The following is a 23,445-nucleotide window of genomic DNA, read 5'->3' on the forward strand; positions in this document are numbered from 1 at the left end:
AACACAGATCCCCACTCTCGTGGAGCTAAATTCCAGTGGTGGGGACTTGGGGAGACATTCACTAGGGATGGAAATGTAGTAGGTCAGACAAGAAGTGCTGTGGAGAAAAGAAAGTCAAGCAGGGTCGGGGAGACCAGGAGGTAACTGGGCAAAGGGCAGTCACGGGAGGCCTGACTGTCAAGGTCAGGGAGTCTTGGGTGGATATCTGGGGAGGAACCTTCCAGTCTGAGGAGTGGGCAGTTTAAAAGTCTTAAGGGAAAAATGTGCTGTGATAGAGGGACAGCAGGGGACTGGAGCAGAGCGGGGGAGAGAGATAGGATAGGGGTAAGCGGGGGCCGAGGGTGGGAGGTTGCAGACCACACAGTCTTGAAGGACCTTGGTTGGAGGGCCTTGGAAGGGTTTAGCTTATACTCTGAGTAAGATGTGTTATATTGTAATGCTGTCTAATGTAAAATCACTTATTACATAAATAGCGTGTATTACAATGTCAGTCTTTTCGTTCTGGCTTCTGTCCTCAGTACAGCAGGAATCTGCTCTTGCTAAGATCACTAATGAACCCCTAATCGGCAAATGCACTTACACTTTTAAAATCTGATCAGCTCTCTGCTGCATTTGGTTTCTACCTGATATTTAGACAAAACCTTATTCTTTATATTTGAGATGCTATATATAGCACATGAAATGTAAATGGATTGTAAGCTGCACCCCTGTGTTGAAAGTTTTTAAATGTGTGATTTGAGTCAAATTGAGGAAACGTTCTATCGTTGGGGCCTTTGCAGATCCAAGCAAGGTTCTTAGCCCCAAATGCAGAGGGTGCAAAATTCGTTTTAACTGTGTGGCTTTAGGCAAGTTACTAAATATTTCTGAGCGTCATTTTTCTCATCTTTCAAAAGATTACTGTGAGTAGCTTATTGTTATACGCATTCTGCAAATGGGCAAACAAATCCAGAGACATTAAGGAACCAACCTCATAACCCTCCTCTGAATAAAGACAGAAATTCACCTGCACCTGTGACAACTGTGGACCTTAACAATCACCGAGGCTTCCATAGAGGGCCATCCCAGCTCCGCAGAGGTGGGCTAAGGAAGGAACAGCTCACAGGACTAGGAGTCTCTTCTTTGAAATCCTGAAGTCTTACAACTCATGGCTATAATAATTCGAGCATTGCCCAGAAAAAACGCCATCCTTAGCACAAGATGTGGCAGAGGATGGAGTCGACCTCCCCCTGTCATGGGAACCCTGCTTCCCTTCCCTTCCTGGATCACATGCCTGAGAGAACTTCCTTCTTGCAGAGAGTCAGGAGGAGCACTGTATACCTTGAGCTTAAATCCTGTGTGTATCTATCCTAAGATGATTTAATAGTTGATGGAACTGGTACCTTTTCTTCCTTCCCTCATGCTTGCTATCTTTCTTTCCTCACATTTTAAAAAACTTGTCAACCACACTTAAGTTTAAAAGTTATACTCCTTTCATTATGATATAAAATATCTAGACACATGCTTAGGTTTTGTGGGTTTTTTTGGTTTGTTTGTTTTTTAATCAAAGAAGTATTTCCTCTTGGGCCGTAATTCAGCAACTACATAGTTTGCAGTCGCTGCAGCAGCATGCTATCTTTTTTTTTTTTTTTTATTGTGGTAAAGTACACACAACATAAAATTTACTCTTTAAACCATTTTTATTTTATTTTATTATTATTTTTTAAATATATTTATTATTTTTTGGCTGCATTGGGTCTTCATTGCTGTGCGCGGGCTTTCTCTAGTTGAGGTGAGCGGGGGCTACTCTTCATTGCCGTGCCCGGGCTTCTCATTGCGGTGGCTTCTCTTGTTGCGGAGCACGGGCTCTAGGCTCGAGGGCTTCAGTAGTTGTGGCACGTGGGCTCAGTAGTTCTGGCTCGCAGGCTCTAGAGCACAGGCTCAGTAGTTGTGGCTCACGGGCTTAGTTGCTCCGCGGCATGTGGAATCCTCCCGGACCAGGGCTCGAACCCGCGTCCCCTGCATTGGCAGGCAGACTCCCAACCACTGCGCCACCAGGGAAGCCCTTCAGTGTTATTCTTAAAGCTAAAAATTACTTTATCAACCCAACATTGTAAATTAACTATCCTTCAATTAAAAAATTACTTTATCAAATCAGATCATAATATTTGTCAATTATACTCAGTCCCCATCTTATTTAAAGCACAAAATCTCATTAATAATTTTATATTAGTCACATGTTGCAATGATAATATTTTTGATAGATTAGGTTATAAAAATATGCTATGAACGTTAATTTTTTTTGACTGTACCACGCGGCGTGTGGGAGCCTAGTTCCAGGGATTGAACCCTGGGCCCCGGCAGTGAAAGCACCGAGTTCTAACCACTGGACCGCGAGGGAACTCCCTCGAAGTTAATTTCACTAGTTAATTTTTAATTTTTTCAGTGTGCCTACTAGAAAATTTCAAATATTTCTATTGAACAGTGCTGGTCTAGGATATTGGAAGACTTCCTCACTGTTAGAGAACTCCATTCTGAGTTTGGGTTAGGGGAAGAGGAGTTTATCGCTACATAGTTTGTCATTTTCCTGCAGAGAAGGAATAACTGTATCACTGTTATCATCATCATAGTCTTTCTCTGGCCGTGAGCAACACTTACCCAATATCCTGAATAATGGGGACCCTGTGTTTTTAATGCAAAGTCCCCAAATAGTGCCATCAAATAGTGCTGGTGCAGCAAATAAAGTAGTTATGATTGGAGAGTGGGTAGTCTTCATAGGACTATTATTGAATTACCATATTCCAACCTGGTTGGCATTAAAAAGTAAGATAAAAAAAAAAAAAGATGATTAAAAAAACCAGTAGGGACTCTGTGTCTTGCAATAAAATTGCCTCCTTAGTTTGCCCTTGCATAGTTTAGCATCAGTGCCTTATTGATCAGAATTAGGAAGTTAATAAGGTTTGGGCTAATTAATCAGATGGGTAGGGGCTGGAACTGCACTGCAAGGCTTAATCAAGTCATCAAAGCTCTCAAGCCATGAAGAAGGTAATTAAAGGAAAAGGATGCGTGTTATACAGTAACAGGAGACCAGGAGAGAGCAAGAGTGAGATAGAGAACCTCCATTTTCTTTTGTACACTTTTCTGATATAAATCAGACCCAATGACCAGAGCACCATTGCTCAGTTTCCTATCAGAGAGTTAAGCGCAATGAATTTATAAATCACCTCACTGGGTAATTTACTTGCCCTAGACCAAATGTCAGTGAAACTATACTTATTTATAACAAACTTTGTCTTTGCCAAGTTCTGCAGAAATGAATTCCTTAGGGTAACCTACAGTTGTCATTAACGGCTACAGCAATTTTGATTTAGAAGCAAGAAACCAGTCAGTAGTTGACTATTCAACAGACACTGAGTACCTCTGCTTCTAAACATTGTACTCAACACTGTACCATGGACCTTACAAACCGCTGAAAGCTATTTATTCAGGGAAATTATGCTGTATGGTAAATGTTGGCGACTGGGGGGAATTCTAACCCCTGGGTCTCCCTCAGTCTGTCCCCACACACCTCCCTCCCCCCAATACTTCACTGTACCATTCTGAAACTCAAGTGGGAGAGGAATAGGGACAATGAGGGGTGGAGGCTGAGAGGAGGGAGAAGATGTGATTGAGAGGAGGCGGCTTGAAGGCAAAGGCAGGGATTATCGTGTGTGATCTAGACATCATCTCATGTGGATTGGATGGACTCTTTTGGCCTGGGGAGATGGACTAAACTCAAAAGGAGCTGAGGTTTGCAGCCATTCAAACTGGGTCTGATCTTACAGCTTAATGAGGGTATCAGCAAAGCACTGCTACATGTTGAGGGCTAGCCCAGGATCCTAAGAGGAGTCCATTGTATTTAGGAACCAGAAATCCAGTGTCTTTGTCAAGAGCGTGGCGGGGAGTGAGGAGCACAGAAGCCAGATCTCAGGGGCAAGGAGTGAAAGCCTCCTCTTTCCTATCATCCCCTTTCTCTCTTGAAACCCTCTCCTCTTTCTTTCAGGACCTCTAGCGTCTGTGTGGGCTCATTGAGCTAATTAACATCTGAATGTTCTCTCTTTTTCCTGCCACCCCCTCACCCCAAATCTCTGATTCCTTGAGTCCCTCTAGTACTCACGGTCTCATTAAAGTGTGAATGAGATGTATCTCTAAAATAATTCATCTATTCAATGTAATGGAATTTCCTCAGATTCATTCTGGAAATATTGAGTATACATAAATAAAAGGAACAAGGGAATCCTATCCTTAACAGATATCAAAATATTTATAAAACTATAGTAAGTGTAACAGTTTATTTAGTATTGACACGTGAATATATGAATCAAGAATATATAGATCAGTGGAACAGAAAAGGGCATACAGAAATAGAGCAAAATTCATTTGAGAATTTAGAACAGTATAGGAGAAAAGGTGATATCTCAAATCACTGAGGTAGAATACAATTTAGTCATTAAATAATGTTGAGGTAACTAGCATTCTCACCCCCAAATTCAATTCCAGATGGAGACAAGCACATATAAGAGGATAATCATTGCTAGTTTACTTGTAATTGAAAAAGATGGGAAATAACATAAAATGTGTTGTAGGGTCAAATAATTTATGGTATCTCAGGAATATTAGGCTTGTCTGAAAGGGAAAAGTATGCTATATCAAATATTTCCAAGAAATATTGCTACATTTGAAAAGGAAGGTGCAGAACTGTATCTGGTACACCTTATGTAAATATATGAATAGGCATACACACATATGCCTAGGTGTGCAGGGAAATATTCTAAGAGTGGTGGAGAGAGGTTTACTTTTCTTTACACAAACCCACTTTTATGGCTTGAATTTTTTTAATAATTAAAAAAAAAAACTAGTTTAAAAAATAAGTGAGGGAACTCCCTGGTGGCGCAGTGGTTAAGAATCTGCCTGCCAATGCAGGGGACACAGGTTGGAGCCCTGGTCCGGGAAGATCCCACATGCCGCGGAGCAACTAAGCCCGTGAGCCACAACTACTGAGCCTGAGCGCCTAGAACCCGTGCTGCGCAACAAGAGAAACCACCGCAATGAGAAGCCCGCGCACCGCAACCAAGAGTAGCCCCGCTCGCCGCAACTAGAGAAAGCCCAGGCACAGCAACGAAGACCCAACGCAGCCAAAAATAAATAAATTAAATTAATTAATTAAAAAAAAAAAAAGAAACTAAGATTGGAGGGAACATAAGCTGCCATGATTTTATCACCTTGGACGCTTTTCCTTTCCCACCTCCTCCTTTTTCTCCCATCTGCTATTTTAATCATGGAATGACAATCATTAGCATTATATCAGCTACTGTGCTGAGTTTTTATTAACTTTGTTCTAAGTACTTTACAGGTTTTCTCTTAATTCTTCTAACAATCTTATGAGGTGGATACTTTTATCCTCATTTTACACATGAGGAAACTGAGGGCTTTGAAGATTTTGTAACTTGCTAGGGATCAAACAGCTTATCACCTAACCAATCCACTATACTGATAATACAATATATTTATGCGGACCACCCTAAAGACAAGGGCTCAATAATGCTCAATATATTTTCTTAAAAGAATAGGGAAGTGGGTAGTACATTTTAAAAATGAGGTATAATTTACATACTATAAAATTTACCTGTGGTAAGTGCATAGTTAAATGATTTCTAATAAATTTACATTTGTAAAACCAATCCCACAATTCAGTTTTAGAATATTCCCATCACCCCAAAAGTTCCCACTTACTCATTTTCAATCAATCCCCACTCTTACCCTCAGACACAGATGACCACTGATCCACTTTCTTTCTCTATAGATTTTCCTTTTTTAGAAATTTCATAAAAATAGGTAGATACATATATCATGTAATATGTATCTGGCTTCTTTTCCTGAGTGTAATGTTTTTGAGGTTCATCTATGTTGTTGCAAGTATCAGTAGTTTGTTCCTTTTTCTGCTGGAGAATATTCTATTGTGTGGATATACCACCAGTTAAGTTTTTGGTTATTATGAACAATGCTGGTAAGAACATTCACATAGAAGCCTTTGTGCAAAGGAAGTACTTTTGCAGCCCTGAAATCTTAGGGAATTCAATGATCATCATGTTGGGACTTCCCTGGGGGTCCAGTGGTTAGGACTCCGTTCTTCCACTGCAGGGGCAGGGGTTCGATCCTGTTTGGGGAACTAAGGTCCCGCATGCCAAGTGGTACAGCCAAAAAATTGAAAAAAAAAAAAAAAAAAGGATCACCATGTTTTTGGATCAAAACTAATAAGATTTAAGCTGGTTGCTTCCGGGACCTGAGGGGTCTGGGAGAAAAAGTATATAAGTGAACACGGGGTGAGGCAGAGAGAGCTCAGAGGAGGGGGACCTCTAATCTCCCTCCCACTTTCCCTCATAATCCTCCCAGGTCTCTATTTTCTTCTGGCTTCGATCTTAAAAAAAAATCCAGTTTATAGCCCTTATCCTGACAGATTCATCAACTTTCTGACATCTTCAGACTACACTGAGGCATAAGTTAATTTACCACACTGCCGCTCCAGGCCTGCATGCGGGTTACAGAGCACGTCTACGGCGCTGCCTGGAAGGCCTGCCTGCCTTTACCTGGCTGGCCAAGTGGTCCAGTTCATCCAGATTCAGCTTCCCTTGACCACCTTTCTCCCGCAGGAGAGTTAGAGACCCTTCGGATCTCTCATATGTATCTGTATGTAGCAGTTATCCTCAGCTGTCAGTCATCTATCCATCCATCAGATACAGTATCTATATCTATAACCATGTCCATACTTTCATCTCCATTTCTTTTGTTGACATATCTAACTTCCTTCATTAGATATGAGCTCATTGGCAGCAGAGGATTTTTGGTCTTGATCATCATGTTTCCTCAGCATGTAGCACAATAAACATTCATTAAGTGTTCGTGGAAAGAATAAAAGAGCAGCAAATGAATAAACAAATAATGAATGACTATTCTGGGAAGAAAGGGACAGGTGGCCTCACTGCAGATCCATCAAGGCAAGGGGAGGCTGAGGACGCACACTGCCGGGTCTTAGTTAAGTTGTAATTCACAAATATTTGTCTTCTCAGTAACACATCCAAGTTTGCAAACATACCCAAGTTGGTTCGCTTAAAAAGAAAATCAGAACAGATCTGAGATTATCCATACAATAATATCTCTCTTACTTGCTTTCCAATATGCTTTCTTTCTTTTTTTAATATTTATTTATTTATTTATTTGGCTGCACCAGGTCTTAGTTGCAGCACGTGGGATCTTCAGTTGCAGCCTGCGGGATCTAGTTCCCTGACCAGGGATCGAACCTGGGCCCCCTGAACTGGGAACACAGAGTCTTAACCACTGGATCACCAGGGAAGTCCCCCAATATGCTTTCTTGAGTGCAAGGAAAAAGGGTGAAATTATAAGCGGCCAACCAACATTGCTGCCTCACCCTGGGGATGCTTGGACACGTGCTGCGAAGGTGGATAGCATCTGTTAGGAGTCACAGCAGAAAAAAGGACAAAACTTCCAAGCTAGAAAATCATAATGAAGGAACCTGTGGAGATGTTGATTCCAGAAGCTCCTTCCCTGACTGTAAATGAACAGAGGCAGCCGTGTCAAGGATGCATGAGGAGGTGATTCTGCAAGACTCTCATCTTTGGCATGTAGAGTAAGTAGAGCATTCATGTTCTTTTTTCCCTGAAAGTGCAAAGCACTGGGCTGACTAGTAGCCATGTATTTTCTGGTCATGAAATGAGATTTCCTAAAAGAAGGACCCAGGCTCTCTTGGAAACCATTGTTATGAGGCTCACACATTTTGGAAGATTTCTACCTAAAATGACTGGAAGTGCTGATAATGGAAGCTCCCATGACCTGGAAAATTCATTTGTTTTCATCGCTTCCTTACAGCTCGAGTACAAAGACCCATTGTCTACCCATTCCTCTTAAAGTTCAATTATTAGAAAATTGATCACATGTCAAAAAGTGACAGATTAATTGCCCCAGAAATCCAAATGTATAAGAGCCTGGCATCTGCAGACCGACTAGTTTGCACGTTTGGCTCAAGATGATCTGACCAGTCTCATACACATATATTCTCTGGCTGTTTAACAGTTATGTGTTGTGGCTGATGTGGATTTGGCTGGGGGTATAGTGTGATTCAAAAGTGGAGATGACAATTTATTTAAAGTACCTTAATTCTAACGGAAAACCTTGAAAAGTCTAGGTGCAGTTTCTTTCCAAGATTTAATTATAAATTAATGTTAAGAACAGCCATTTGTTTCTATTATCATTTTAATTATGCAAAGTAGACAGAAACTATATAATCATAATAGCTAATACAATCGCACGCCCCCTTTCACTCTCAAAAGTGTCCTGGTTTCTAGATGATATGATCACCCTACTCACTGAATACTTACTTTGTGCTCACTGGTCTTCTAAGTGCTTTATGTGGACCCGTTTATATATAGTCTGGGTCCCCTATATCATAAGACCATGCTTTCAAAATTTGAAGACAATTAACCATTCGGCATTAGCTAGAACGACATAGTGCCTGCTCCTAAAAGACTCTTCTTAGCATTTTCATTAGTCAGGAGTGTAATGGTGCTAGGAAAATCTAATAATAAAGGTAAACAATGGTAATTGGTTGCTATGGATTAATCAAAGAGTATATAAAGCAGAGCATATAAATTTTGGATCTAATCATCACTGTTTGGAAGTGTTCTGTGTCCTTTCAGGAAAGATGAAGGAGCATTGAAAGAAAACCGACATTTTTTTCTCCTAATGACAATTCTTTTCATTAAAAGTGAGTTTACCACTGGTGATTACCTTCTTTACTTTAAGCAGGTTTAATAGAATAACACGGCTGGCGAGAGAAAAAAAATGATAAAAAGCTTACCATGATCAAGTGGAAATTTTGGGGGCTTTCATATTTGCTCTCCTGTATAACAAAGGTTAAATTTTAGGTCCTTGAAACTCTGTGAATATACTAAAAACCATTGACTTGTACAACTTACATGGGTGAATTGCACTGTATATAAATTATACCACATTAAAGCTGTAATAAAAAAATTTAGCTCCCTGACCCATTGTAGTTTACAATCTCAAATGTATGTATGCACCTATTGAATGAACAAAAGTGTCTATAAGGACATCAGTTTCATTTGGTGCAATGTATACATTATTGCATTTCTTGTACCATGCAATAATGTACACATTGCACCAAATGGGAGTTGTACTTGAGAGGGGATTATGTGATACAGGCAGTTTATGTTTTATGAAAAGACAATGATGCTTCAATAGGATCGATTATAATGTCAGTGGAGCGATGGTTTTGATGAATATCACAAATGCACCAAATATAAAAAGTGGACTCTGGCCCAGTCACACCCAGACCTATTACATCAGAGTCCCTGGGGGTGGGCAGTGGAGCATGCATCGTTTTAAAAGATTCCCAGGTGACTTCAGTGGGCCGCCAACGTCGTGGGACACCAGTTGAGCTGAAAATGACTGGGTGACAATCACTTTCTTTCAACTTGATATGCTAGAAATGGGCTTCTTCCCGCAGTAAAAACTGCTTTGCTTCTGTAAATGTACTCCTGGATATTTGTAAGTACTAACTTTAAATGTGCTCAAGATATACTGAGTGGATCAAAAAATAAGAGGAAAACACAGCTAGGGAGGGTTGGAAGCATGAATTAAAAAAAAAAAAAAATTAAGTAAGCTCTAAGGAGGTAAAAGACCCTAGAGGCCCTTCAATTGTTCTTACATCTTAACACTAGAACGGACATTAAGAATCTATTCAATATCACATTTTCCCCAGGAAGTTAAGGGATTAGAAGTTAAGCAGTGTGTCCAAGGACATACAACTATTCACAACAAAACCTCGGGTAGAAGCCAAGACTTGTCAGCGCCTGTGCATTCTGATTCTAATACCGGCTGGGAGGCGCTCCTTCCCCTCCAAATCACCTGCTTCTGAAATACTTTTATCCTTCCAGAAAAGCTACAAAAATAGTACCGTATAGATAATTTCCATCAACTATTCAGGCAGCTTTCCCCAATGTTAAACTCCTACCTAGCCAAGGTACGAGGAGGACAGCCAAGAAATTAACATTGGTACAATGCTATATTCTTTTACAAATGACGGAGAGAGGTCGAACCACTCGCCCAAGGGCACACAGCTCCTCAGTGGCAGAATCCCCGTCACCTTTAAGGACACAAGTACCCAGTTCCTTTGGTTTCATCTGAAATCCACCTTACATTAAAACATGTTTCTAGAGTGAAGGCTGGGTGCAAGCATCATACTGTCCTGCTGACACCACGGATGCAAGGTCCTTTATGGGCATGCGAGACCTCCTCCCCCCTCCCCCAACCCGCCCCCGGAAGGGCCCTCGCGCTTCGTTTCATGCCCTGAGGCTGTTGCCGTCTTGAAATTCTTAATAATTTTATCTTGGAACTTGTGTTTTGTAAGTAACGGCCGATGGTACAATGGGGCGATAAACCGGGCAGCACGGCGGGGACTCCCGCCAGCGGGCGACAGAGTGTGGCCCCTGCGGGACTGACCCGGCGCCTAGTGCGCACGCGCCAACCTCGGGCCAGTCCCGGGCGGGGGGCGGGGACTCCCAGATTCGCCCGGATTAGCGTTGGTGATCATGGTGGCAGCAGCAGAAGCAAGAGAGAGGGGGTGCTCGGCGCTACTGTCCCCGGAGCCCATCCCTGCAGTACCTCTCTGCCCTGCAAACTTTGTCGGTAAATTATTACAGAGCGAAAGCGTACGCATGGACATTGCAGTAAAGCGTAACTAGAATTCTTCAATGAATTTAGGATCCCTGGTTTTGAAAACTGCTGCAACGTTGCAAAACCAATATCCGCAGCCTTAGAAATAGAAATTAAATTTAAAGATAGTCACATTTGATGGAAAAGAACACTCTTTTTATGTGCTGCTTCCGCTGAGCCAATTATTAACGAAGAAGACAATTTTAAACTTGATTTTTCTCTTATAATTGAAGATTCAGCGACAGAATGCAGAAACAGGCGACTGGAATTATGTACAAATCATGAAGCCACTTTCAGTTTCTTGTAAACCTCCATGAGTTACAGGAAATGTCAGGGGAAGCATTAAAATGCCATTGTATACATTTGCATTTAAAATTAAATTTAGATTTACACCGACTGATTTGTATGAAGAGCTAAATCTTTCTAGAAAAATTTTTCCATGAGAATCATCACTTATCCATGTGCTAAAATTTATATTCGTAAATAATTTACCAGAAGTTTATCCCAATGTTGCCACAGCCTAAAAAAATACTTTTAACAACGCCGGTAACAGTTACATCAGTAGAAAAGTCCTTCTAAAAAGAAAAATTATCCAAAATTATTTGTGATCTTGCATATGCCAAGTGTGACTTTCAATTATAGCAACTGAAAATGAAGTTGAAAGAGTACAAATTTTGAAATCAGCCTTTACTTGCAGAAACGTGAGCCAGAAAAATCTTATGATCGATCAAAATATCACATTAATAAGGTATTATTATTTATTGTGCCTATAAAATTATAACCAAAAATACTTTTTGTTTGTAATTTTAAATTTGCTTTTACTCATGTATCACTATTACCCTTATTACATTTTATATGTAATAGGTATTTTTAAAGGAGAAAGCTTTATATTTTAGTTTTTTGTTTTTTTTTTGGCTGTGTTGGGTCTTCGTTGTTGTGTGCTGGCTTTCTCTAGTTGCGGAGAGCGGGGGCTACTCTTCGTTGCGGTGTGCGGGCTTCTCACTGCGGTGGCTTCTCTTGTTGCGGAGCATGGGCTCTAGGTGCGTGGGCTTCAGTAGCTGTGGCACACGGGCTCAGTAGTTGTGGCTCGCAGGCTCTAGAGCACAGGCTCAGTAGTTGTGGCGCACGGGCTTAGTTGCTCCGCGGCATGTGGGATCTTCCCAGACCAGGGCTTGAACCCATGTCCCCTGCATTGGCAGGCGGATTCTCAACCACTGAGCCATCAGGGAAGCCCTATTTTAGTATTCTTAATGGCACTTTTTTCCTGCCCTTTTAACAAGAAACCCCACACTTTCATTTCGTACTGGACCCTCCAAAGTATGTAGCAAGGCCTGCTGAGGCCACCATCCTTTTCATAATGGTCTTGTTCCTGCTTCCCTAAATCTTGAAATTTAAAATCACTGGCAGCTGGGTCTGTTGGTAGAAACTAGGTCTGACCCAGGCCCTTGCTCCAAGGGACTGGGAAAGGGGAGTGTTTGTGTATATATATAGGAGGGGGCTCTGTCTCATAACATGGGGGATTACTTAATATGTAGAGAGGACGTTCCAGTCCTCCGGGCAGCCAAAAAGAAAATGATGACTCTCCGCTAAAAAGGGCAGCCTAAGACTAAAGCAGGAATAGCTACTACACAGGACCCCCTGTGTTAGAAACACTCTGAGTTAAAAACAAGTTCATTTAATATGATGATATTATTGACTCAAGCTTGAACTTTGAATACAGATGTCGTCTGACTAAGCAGCTCTGTGACTTTGGCTACCTAATGAACACATGGCTATGAGTGAATGAAAGCACTATCGAATAGAGACCCAATCAGAAGGTTTGAAGGATGGAAAGTGGCATGTCCAGCAGCTGAGTGGTAGTTATGGGGTTGGATGTAGGAAGTGAAACTGGTCAAATATTATGTCTGTTGAGCTTGAGGAACCTGATTATAAGTTGAAATGCAATTCAGTGCTCAGGGAGTGGTGGGCATTTAGGTGCTTTGGGCAGAGGCTCACAAAGGGACAGGAGCCTAAAAAGATGAGCCAAGGAAAGAGATTTTACCAAAGATTCTTCATTTAAATTAACTTTTGGGAGACTTCCCTGGTGGTCCAGTGGTTAAGAATCCACCTTCCAATGCAGGGGACGCCAGTTCGATCTCTGGTTGGGGAACTAAGATCCCACATGCCATGGGTCAACTAAGCCCACATGCTACAACTACTGAGCCCACGCACCACAAGTAGAGAGATGCCCGTGCGCCGCAATGAAAGATCCCGCATGCTGCAATGAAGATCCCTCATGCTGCCACTAAGACCCGATGCAGCCAAGTTAATTAATTAATTGATTAATTAAAATAAAATAAATTAACTTTTCGTTATCATGGCTTGCTCCAGTTATCATTAACCTACAGGATTTGGGTTTCTAACAAATAACCATGAAAGACCTACCCAGAAGATCCAAGTCAATGTGTAAGCAAGGCATTTGCCCTAGTGTCTCCCTGGTGCCTCCTATAATAAATTAGTCTTTGTTTTTTGCTGTGATTTGTCATCACTTTATCTTGAGGATGAGATATTTAAGATCCAAAGGAGTAAATATTCAGACTCACTAGTTGTGGTGGGGTGAATGGGGACACCCCCAAAAGATATGTCCTGTCCTAACTTCCAAAACCTGTGATTGTGACCTTATTTGAAAAAGGGGTCTTTGCAGATGTAAATAAGTTAAGGATCTCATGATGAGACCATCCTGGATTATCCAGGTGGGGCTTAAATCCAATGACAAGTGTCTTCTAAGAGACAGGAGAAGCCACAGAAGGTCACGTGAAGAGGAGGCAGAGATTGGAGTGTTGGCTGGAACCACCAGATGCTGGAAGAGGCTGGGATTCTTCCCCGGACACTTAGGATGGAATGCAGCCCTGCGGACACCTGGATTTGGGACTTCTAGCCCCCAGATCTGTGAGAGAATACATTTCTGTTGCTTTAGGCCTCCCAGTATGTGGGACTTTGTTACAGCAGCCCTGGGAAACTAACTCAATAGTCTCCGAGAGCCTAGGGAAGCTGAACTTCAATGTTCAGATGTTCTTGTTAAGAAGATTCATTTCCCTTGTTATTTATGAAGATGGCATTTCAATTGCATCTTCCAGAACTGCCCTGTGGCTCTTGATCTTGCCACCAACATTATCAAACACCCACAAGCACTGCCCCCATTTCCCATTTTTTCTGAACCACTGGTCTGAGTAGGGCAGGCACAGGTAATACCCAAGGTGACTTATTAGTAAGACAGTTGCCTAATTTAGTATTCCAACATCTGAAAACATAAATGTAATGAAGGATTATTTTTGCCCAAATGAACGTCAGGAAGGTAATTTTCATGGTGATTTTGGGGTGAAGTACCACACACTGTTTCCTCAAGGTATTACTCCTCTGTATTAACAGAGAGCCACCCAGGCTCAGAAACACCTTCTTAAGAGAACAATATGCTCTCTCCTAAAGCTGTGAGCCAGTTTTCTTTATATTTTCCTTTTGACTTTTTTTTTTTAAGTTTACTACTCAAGCAATCAAGTTCTCTGTTCTTTTTTAAAAAGAATCTTTGAGAGCTGAGCATCTTTAGAACAACGCATTCATTTTCCTTAAAATCATTTTTACTTCAGACAATGCTCTGATTTAACTCGGGTAGCGTTTCCATGATCAGAATCCTGCAGGTGACTCCTCAAGTCTCTCACAGGACATTTCTCTTTCTGACCACATCTCATTCTCCGCATGGTACCTTTATCTAATAAGACGATTTCTCCTTGGATTGAAAAGAAACCATTTCTGAGCAGTTCCAAGGAACAGCCAGGTGATTTTTTCTGGTTGAGTTATTAAGACAGTTTCCTCTCAAGTAAATTACAGATGTTAACTTTAGCTTGTATTCCTCATTTACTTCTCAGAGAGAAGGGGAAGCAATTTGAAATCAAAAGCAATTTACCCTATTGATACTTTTTACATTTTTGAAGTCCTCTGGCTGCAATTTTTTCCCCATTTGATTTATAAATTACTGTGGATTATTAAGAAACGCTACATAATCCCACTAATAATGGATTTAAAGCTTAGAGCCTGGAATCACCTCACCAAAGTGAGTAGTGAAGTGTTTTCAGCTAAACATCATTTCATGACAGCTGCAGAAGAAAAAGAACTTTTTTGGATTTTTTTTTTAAATGTAACTTTCAGTTACATTCTAAAACAACACAGTTAGGAGCATGAATACTACTAGCTTTTAAAATACCTTGCATTTCATGTGACAGAAATTCTAAAATCTACATTTATATTAAAGAACTTATCCTTTAAATTGTTAACTAGTAGGATTACCTAAATTTATTTTCTTTTCAAGATATAGTCATTGTCTTTTCTATTTAATTCTTGAAAAGCAAGGTGCCTTTACCGGTATCATAATATAATATAATGAAACTCTAACTTATAATAAAAATATGGGGCTTCCCTGGTGGCGCAGTGGTTGGGAATCTGCCTGCTAATGCAGGGGACACGGGTTCGAGCCCTGGTCTGGGAGGATCCCACGTGCCGCGGAGCAACTGGGCCCGTGAGCCACAACTGCTGAGCCTGCGCGTCTGGAGCCTGTGCTCCGCAACAAGAGAGGCCGCGATAGTGAGAGGCCCGCACGCCGCAATGAAGAGCGGCCCCCACTTTCCGCAACTAGGGAAAGCCCTCGCAAAGAAACGAAGACCCAACACAGCCAAAAATAAATATAAAAATAAATAAATAAATAAATAAAATTAAAATTAAAATATGACCTTATATATAAAAAAGGTAAAAAATAAAATAAATGTTTAAAAATTTAAAAAATATGACCATATATATATTTAAAAAATAAAAAAATAAATTAAAAAATATGACCACATAGATGACTCTGCACACACACCTTAACATATGATTGTGTTACCAAAGGCATCATTCATGCATTTAATTTGACTATGGATAAGTGTTCTTATCAGTTAAAAAGTAAGTATTTTAGTCTTTTTATCTATCTGTTTATTTTTGGCTGCGTTGGGTCTTTGTTGCGGTGCGTGGGCTTCTCATTGCCGTGGCTTCTCTTGCTGCAGAGCTCGGGCTCTAGGCGCGCGGGCTTCAGTAGTTGTGGCACGCGGGCTCAGTAGTTGTGGCTTGTGGGCTCTAGAACACAGGCTCAGTAGTTGTGACGCACGGGCTTAGTTGCTCTGCGGCATGTGGGATCTTCCCAGACCAGGGCTCGAACCCGTGTCCCCTGCGTTGGCAGGCAGTTAACCACTGGGCCACTAGTGAACTCCAAGTATTTAAGCCTTAAAAACAAAGTTTGGTGAAGTCGTTGTGCTGTTTGCTCTTCCATCTGCTCCTCCAAGTTCACTGTCCATTATTTTTCACTCTGTCCCTGGGAGGATGACCTGTATGGACGACAGGAAGAGGCTCCCTTCTCTCCCGGTGCCGTTTTGTTTGGCCAGTTGGGAACTCCAGTAGGAGGGGTGTGAGGTTGGGGTCTTTATTCCCCTGGCCCCGTCCCTGTGTGGTGCCATGGGTGGTCTGCATCCTCTACTGAAGGCTCAGGTACTATCTGCTATCTCTGTCTCCATCAGGTATCTGTGGTTGCGCAACAAGGGCACCATAAACTGAGTGACTTAAAGCAGCACACACTTATTATCTTACTGTTTCTGTGGCTCAGGCAATCCAGGGCAGCAGCGGAGCGGAGTCCTCTGCAAAGCTGCAACCAAGGTGTCATCAGGGCTGCAGCCTCATCTTAAGACCTGGACAGAGAGGGATCTGCTTTCAAGTTCACATGGTTCTTGGCAGCACTTGGTTCCTTGGAGGCTATCAGATCGAGGGACTCAGTGTCTTGCCAGCTGTCGGCCAGAGACTGCCCTAGTCCCTTGCCATGTGGCCCTCTCCATGGTCACCGCATGGCAGCTTGCTTCTTCAAGGCCAGTATGGGAAGGAACTGGGCGTTCACCTTATATAACGTAATTTCAGAAATGACATCCCCTTGCATTTGCCATGTTCTATGAGTTAGAAGCGAGTCATAGGTCCTGCCGTATTCAAGGCAAGGGGATTACACAAGGGCATGGGTTCCAGGAGGTGGGACTATTGGGACCACGTGAGAGTCTGTCCACCACACTGGCCATACAGCTACCCTTTCTGGGTTCCGGAGATGACCCCCTCTCCCTCCTTTGTCACCTCCTCCCACCTCCTACTACTTGCAACAGGATGCTGTATTATACTTTATTTTCCTTGAACTCTTCCCTCCGCTTCGTACATAGTCCCTTTATTAAATGCTCTTCAATCACCCAGTAGCGTGTGATAGCTCCTTTCGTCCACCAATTTTCCTTGATGGGTATGGAAAGAAATAGGTGGGTATTTTGAAGAAATATAAGTTAAATTTTTTATCATTTAACTTCTAAAAATTGAAATATACTGCAATAGATTAGAAGTTAAAAAGTGGAATTGTTTTGATTTGCACATGTCAAGTTGTTTGATACTTTAGGTCTGGTAAAACCATCAAATTAAGAGACATGTATTCTTTGATTTAGTTGAGGACCAAAACATCTTTTATTTTTCCTACTGGATTAGAATCTCCCCAGGGAGCAGGGACCTTGTCTTATCCTGAAGTAGTTCAGCTTGATAGACTAGCATAATATTTTAATATTTTATTTCAAATTAATGTACTATTATAACTATACAACAGTGTGGATTCTAGCACAATAAAATTTTTCTTCAGATGTTCATGGCTGCCTGGGGGGAAAAATTCTACTGGTTCCAGGAATTTGTGAAAGTAATATTCTTACAGAGGTCTTTAAATTGTGTATGTGTGTGTGTGTGATGACCCCTTGCTCAGAATGTTTTAAAAGGCATAAAATATATATTAAAATATATATCAATATAATATAATATATTTACATATATATTATATATATCAAAATGAAATACCACCACACACCCACTACAATGGATAAAAGTAAAAAGGCTAACAATGCCAAGTGTTGGCAAGGACTAGGAGCAACTAGAGCACTCCTACATGGCTGGTGGGGGTGTAAAATCCTACAATTGCTTTGTCAAGCTGGCAGTTTCTTTTTTTTTTTTTTTAATATTTATTTGTTTATTTGGTTGCGCTGGGTAGTTGCGGCTCCCGCACTCCTTAGTTGTGTCATGCAAACTCTTAGCTGTGGCATACATGTGGGATCTAGTTCCCTGACCAGGGATCGAACCTGGACCCCCTGCACTGGGAGTGTGGAGTCTTACCCACTGCGCCACCAGGGAAGTCCCTACCGTAATGTGTATAGCAGCTCTATAAATACTAATTCCAAACTGGAATCAACACAAATGTCTATCTAAAATGATTAAGTAAATAAATGATGGAATATTCATATATTGAAATACTATATAGCCATGAAAAATTTAAAAACTAGTGATACAACAACATGGATGAATCTCAAAAACATGTTAACTCAAAGAAATCAGGCACAAAAGAGTATGTGCTATATGATTCCATTTATATGAAGTTCAAGGACAGGCAAAATTAAGCTGTGGTGGTAGAAAATAGAATAGTGGTTACTGAGGGGGTTATTGACTGGGAAGGAACATAGAGAAACCTTCTGGGGCAATAAAAATCTTCTATATCTTGAACTCTTGAACTAAGTAGTGGTTACAGTGGTTATATATATGTTACAGATATATATGTAAAAATTAAATGAGTTAACCTCTAAGGTCTGTATATTTTGCTGTAAATAAAATATGTAATAATAAGATTACAAGAGAAGATAGTTATGTTGAGATACTTATTGAAATATTTTAAAAGTTTGTGATATATTAATGTATTAGCTTTTTTTTTTTGGCTGAGGCATGTGGGATCTTAGTTCCCTGACCAGGGATCGAACCTGTGCCCCTTGCAGTGGAAGCACAGAGTCCTAACCACTGGACCGCCAGGAAATTCCCCAGTGTATTAGCTTCTTTATTAATACATTGGATAACAAGATTTAGCAGCAGATCTATTGCAGAATAATTGCAGAAATTTCAAAGTATTATGCTCATATCTACTGTTACATAAAATTTATATATAAATTACATATCAAGATGTATACAACAATGATATTATGATATTAAAAAAACCTGTGGTTTCCCTTAGTAACAGTCTCTGGTGATGATTATACTACCGTCTTTTGTTGCCTACACTTGCCATGCGAGAAAGTGATAAATTTCAATTAGAGATTAGTGAAACTAAAAATGTATTTATTATCCTACGCAACTTCATGGATCCCCTAGTTCTATCCACAGACTATACTTGAATAGGGTTTTCTTTAATATCATTGGTTTTTTGGGGTAATGTTCTGTACTTTATACAATTAACAAGATTACTTTGAGAAGGAGGTTCAGAGCTTCACCAGGCAAGGTCTTTGTGGATATCCAGAGGTGGTGGTGGTGACAGTTATAGTTAGTGACACGAAAAAGGCCATTTTAAATTTCGGTGACTCCATCCCAGAGCTTTAGTTCCCCAGGAGAACAGAGAAAACGTGCAGGCTTGGTTTTTTTTCCTTTTCTTCTTTTCAGCTTCTTCAGCATCTAGAACAGTGAAAACATCATCCTGCATATCCTATTGGGCTGTAGTTTTTCTAGAATTATGCTCCATTGTATATTCATTGCAGTGAAAATTACTAAACTAATTTTTTGTCATTGGATTAAGAAGTATAATTGTGGGGATTTCCCTGGCGGTCCAGTGGTTAGGACTTGGCGCTTTCACTGCTGGGGCCCAGGTTCAGTCCTTGGTCGGGGAACCAAGATCCTGCATGCTGCACAGAGCGGTAAAAAAAAAAAAGGAGAAAAGGAAAAAAAAAAGAAATATAATTACACAGACTACAAAATAATATAATTAAAAAAAACAAACAGGGACTTCCCTGGTCCAGTGGTTAAGACTCTGTGCTCCCAATGCAGGGGGCTGGGTTTGATCCCTGGTCAGGGAACTAGATCCCACATGCCGCAACTAAGAGTTCACATGCCGCAAGTAAAAAGATCGCGTGTGCCACAATGAAGATCTCGCACGGAGCAACGAAGACCCCACGTGCCGCAACTAAGACCCGGTGCAGCCAAATAAATAAATATTAAAAAAAAAAACCACACAACATAATAGATCATTTGGATAACTCCATAACCATAGAAAGCAAGTCATTACAGGAGAGCTTAGGAACTCACTCGACCATTTTGTTCTTCTGGTTGATATGGCAGCAAGTTGGAAAATGAGTACCTTTAGGAAAAAAGCATCTGAAGAAAGATCACAGTGAGACTCAGATTTTATTTTACATTTTCTTTTTCTTTTTTCAAAATAAGATAAGCAGCGACTCCCCCTTGTTACAGCAATGGAAAACTCACTTAACAAACCACTTTTCAGTTATGAGTGAGCTCACAAATCCCTTGACAGCTTTCTGAAGCTATTGCATAACATGTTTAATGACTGAAAATTCACTCCCGTTGCTTCATGGTTAAGTGATCTATAGCTCATTCCTCTACTTTGTTTTCTGTTCGATACACACATGCATTTCTCAGCACCCTCAGTCTCATGGAGCAAGCTCAGCAGGAAGGATAGCGTTGGAACTGCAGGAAACAGTTCAAAACCTGTTTCGGAATACCCTCCCACACTTTTTTAAAAAATAAATAAATCTATCTATTTATTTATTTATTTATGGCTGTGTTGGGTCTTTATTGTACCCTCCCACGCTTAAAAATTTTTTTTTAAATTTATTTATTTAGTTTTTTGGCCACACCCTGCAACATGCGGGATCTTAGTTCCCCAACCAGAGATTGAACCCATGACCCCACAATGGAAGCCTGGAGAGTCCTAACCACTGGACCACCAGGGAATTCCTGCCAATTTCTTAATTTACAATGAGAAGTACACCTGTCACAGCACTAGGTGTCATGTTTGTGGATTATAGCACTTTCTCTCCATAGGCAAATGTACATGGGAAACCAAAATACAATCAGAAGATTGTCTGGGAGCATCTAATCAGAGAGAGAGGTATTACGGATGATCATGCTGGCTGGCGTGTCCTTGACCTTCCATCCTGTGGGACTCTCCTCTCCCCTAAACTGTCTATGGGTCACTGTGTTTTTGCTCTCTTGCCAGATTCATTTTTGCCTTTAATTTAGGAACAGTGCTTTCTATTATAATTTTCAGTTGCATGTGTATAAATTGCAACCTTTGCTACAAACGTTACTGGGAAAGTTTTTTTTTAACTGCAATATATTTTTAAAATGTATTTTATTGAAGTATAGTTGATTTACAACGTTGTGTTAACTTCTACCATACAACAAAATGAGTCAGTTAAACATATATATATACATTCTTTTTCATATTCTTTTCCATTGTTTTATCACAGGATATTGAATATAGCTCCCTGTGCTGTAGAGTAGGACCTTGTTGTTTATCCATTCTATCTTTTTTTTAATTAATTAATTTATTTATTTAATTTTGGCTGCATTGGGTCTTTGTTGCTGTGCGCGGTCTTCTCACTGCGGTGGCTTCTCTTGTTGCGGAGCACGGGCTCTAGGCGCACAGGCTTCAGTAGTTGTGGCACATGGGCTCAGTAGTTGTGGCTTGCAGGCTCTAGAGCGCAGGCTCAGTAGTTGTGGTGCACGGGCTTAGTTGCTCCATGGCATGTGGGATCTTCCCAGACCAGTGCTCGAACCTGTGTCCCCTGCATTGGCAGGCAGACTCTTAACCACTGCACCACCAGGGAAGCCCTCCATTCTATATATAATAGTTTGCATCTGCTAATCCCAAAATCCCAGGCCATCCCTTCCCCACAGCCCCCCTTGGCAACCACAGTCTGTTCTCTATGCCTGTGAGTCTGTTTCCATTTTGTAGATAAGTTCATTTGTGTCATGTTTTAGATTCCACATGTAAGCGATATCATATTTGTCTTTCTCTTTCTGACTTACTTCACTTAGTTTTTTCGTTTTTGTTTTTGTTCTTGTTTTTGATTTTCACTTTTTGGCTGCGCCATGCGGCATGCAGGATCTTAGTTCCCTGACCAGGGATTGAACCCGCGCACCCTGCAGTAGAAGCGTGGATTCTTAAATGCTGTACCGCCAGGGAAGTCCCTGACTTACATCACTTACTATGATAATCTCTAGGTCCATCCATGTTGCTGCAAATGGCATTATTTCCTTCTTTCTTATGGCTAAGTAGTATTCCATTGTATATATGTATCACATCTTCTTTATCTATTCATCTGTCGATGGACATTTAGATTGTTTCCATGCCTTGGCTATTGTAAATAGTGCTGCAATGAATATTGGGTTTACCCCAATGTTTTTTAATAAGTGGTCAACCCTCAAACTTTGGAGCCAGCCTGCCTGGGTTAGAAACCTACTCTGCTATCCCATTAGTCACATGATCTTGAACAAGGCATTTGACCTCTGTGCCTCAGTGTCCTCATCTGTAAAATGGGGGCGATAATAACAGTACCTATGTGATAGAACTGTTATGAGAATTAAACGAGTTAATATATATAGAGAGAGAGTACTTGGCACATAGTGAGTCATATGTAAATGTTAGCCACCACTTTTCCCCGAGGTCAGGATTTTCTTGCCCTGTGATAGTGTGCAATGGGGAAAAAATGGCAATAAGTTAAATGTATAGAAATAGGGAAGTGGTGAAATAAATTCTGGTGTCTCTGTATTAGTTTCCTAATGACACAAAAGAGTGCCACAAACTGAGCGCCTTAAAACAACACAAATGTATTCTCTCACAGCCCTGGAGGTGAGAAGTCCAAAAGCAAGGTGTTGGCAGAGTCATGCTATCCCTAAGGATCTGAGGGAGGGACTTCCCTGACAGTCAAGTGGTTAAGACTCTACTGCGGGGGGCACAGGTTTGATTCCTGGTCTCCTGGTCGGGGAACTAAGATCCCACATGCCATGCGGCGAGGCCACAAAAAAAAAAAAAAAAAAAAAGGCTCTCAGGGAAAATCTGTTCCATCCCTTTCTCTTAGCTTCTGGTGTCGCCAGAAATCCTCCCAATAGCCTGCAAGACCTTACGTAATTTGCCTGTTCCCACGGTTCTCTACTGGGGCTGCTTGGTCGCCAGGCACGCTCTCCGTCAGCCTTTGCATAGAGCGCTCCCTGGGATACCTTCCTGGCTCACCCCTCACTTCCTTCAACTATTTGCCCAGTTGTCGTGCTTTCAGTATGGCCCATTCTTTCTTTTTTTTTTAAAAAAAAATATTTATTTATTTATTTGGTTGCCCTGGGTCTTAGTTGCGGCTCCCGAGCTCCTTAGTTGTGGCACGCAAACTCTTAGCTGTGACATGCATGTGTGATCTAGTTCCCTGACCAGGGATCGAACCCAGGCCCCCTGCATTGGGAGTGCAAAGTCTTAACCACCGTGCCACCAGGGAAGCCCCATCAGTGTGACCCATTCTGATCCTCCTATCCGTACAGCCTTTTCCCATTGCACTTACCATCTTCAATGTAGCCGGAACATTCATGGATATTTATTGTCCTCTCTTCCCATCACAATGTCAGCTCCACGAGGGCAGGGGTTTTTTACCCGTTTTGTCTGCTAAAGTGTCCCCAGTACCTAGAGTAGAGCCTAGCCCATGGTGGGGACTCGTTGTATATTTGTGGAATAAAGGAGTGTGGGACGCATAATCCCCTTTCCATTTTCGTTATTGTTTTAGATTGATTATGTCATAAATG

The sequence above is a fragment of the Balaenoptera borealis genome, assembly GCF_965194805.1.
Source record: "Balaenoptera borealis genome assembly, chromosome: 17".
In the NCBI taxonomy this organism is placed as follows: domain Eukaryota; kingdom Metazoa; phylum Chordata; class Mammalia; order Artiodactyla; family Balaenopteridae; genus Balaenoptera; species Balaenoptera borealis.